This window comes from Sabethes cyaneus, chromosome 3 (assembly GCF_943734655.1).
Source record: "Sabethes cyaneus chromosome 3, idSabCyanKW18_F2, whole genome shotgun sequence".
In the NCBI taxonomy this organism is placed as follows: domain Eukaryota; kingdom Metazoa; phylum Arthropoda; class Insecta; order Diptera; family Culicidae; genus Sabethes; species Sabethes cyaneus.
Genome location: NC_071355.1, coordinates 7,185,819 through 7,187,028, shown reverse-complemented (window position 1 = coordinate 7,187,028; position 1,210 = coordinate 7,185,819). Strand labels below are relative to the sequence as shown.

The window sequence follows — 1,210 nt, the reverse complement described above, 5'->3', positions numbered from 1 at the left end:
CTGCGGAGAACCAAATAAATGTTAAAAGATATTAGAGAACGGTTGCAAAAATAAAAAAAAAAACCTTTTACCTTTGTTCGTTGAACCTTAATTTAGGTTGAGCGGTCCCGTACATCCAAGGTTTGTTTTTCGTTTTGCAAACGTTTCACCCAACAATGCATTGGCTGACGTGTCGGCGCCACTCCACAATTATGAAATACATTCCTAGCGTGGTGTTGGCAATTTCACAATCAAGTGCGAAGAGTAGCACACATGGGGTCTTTAATCTTCCATTTCGGAAAACCTTAACACATTTCGGTCGCTGCTGATAATAATACTCTTGATAAGGGCACGGCAATTGATTTTCTTACTTTTGTCCCTCTTTGCTTCCTTCCTTCGCAGCGGACTGGACGGTGTCACATTTCGATGACTCCACAAAATGGGTTTTGAAATCCTACATACGGAACAGATCAAATAAAATGAAATTAGTAAGTTTCTTAACTTAACTCTAATATCGTATTTTATTAAATTTGGCTTACCTCGGAGTGGAAAGTTTTGATAGTCGTACCAATTAGACATTCTTGCAATTATCCAGAGGAAACAGAACTGCAAAGATAACAGAAAAATAATTAATTATTAATGCTTTTAAAAGCTTGTTAACATAATGTTGGTTGGTTTTGTAGTTGGTTTAAACTAAGCGAGCGTCCCAAATTGAAACCAATTTTGGGCTACGAATTCTTACCGAATATGGCGAGAGCAGGTGTCGTGGCAGCCATTTTTTTGGTTATGAAAATTTCCACACCCTCTTTCCAACGAAAACTGTGTTCAGTTGTTGCTTGCCATTCCAGAAAATACCGTTTTGGCGAATAATTACACTGTTCACTTCATCGCCGGCGATTATGCAACCAATGTTTTTCCGTTGCAATCAATTATTTCAATCAAATGCTTGTCACACTACTTTTAGTCAACCATTTTCCTCCATAGCTGCGACTGGAATGAATGAACCTTCTACGTTCAGCTCGCTTATTCGGGCGATGGTCTACAACAGACTGATAGACTGAGACTCATGCCTACAAATAAGCATGCCGACATGCAACCAAAGGACAGATATACTACAATGAGAACGAATGACTAGGTGAAGAATTTTCCTTTCCTTGGTTGAAGCGAACGAACGGCTAAAATTTTGCCGCAATCGTGCAAAAAAATGGTTTCTACTTCAGACTATTCATTC

General features: G+C 38.8%; 1 long non-coding RNA gene across 1 annotated transcript in view; it reads right to left on the bottom strand.

Annotated features, from left to right (window-relative positions):
• The window catches only part of LOC128743149 (uncharacterized), a 30,489-nt gene extending 29,501 nt beyond the window's left edge, over positions 1-988 (bottom strand). Inside the window, exons 1-3 of the long non-coding RNA XR_008412286.1 lie at positions 722-988; positions 519-585; positions 72-433 (exon numbers count right to left, since the gene is read on the bottom strand). This is a non-coding gene — a long non-coding RNA (uncharacterized LOC128743149). The remainder of the gene's footprint in view (positions 1-71; positions 434-518; positions 586-721) is intronic.
• Between the last annotated feature and the right edge of the window lie 222 nt (positions 989-1,210).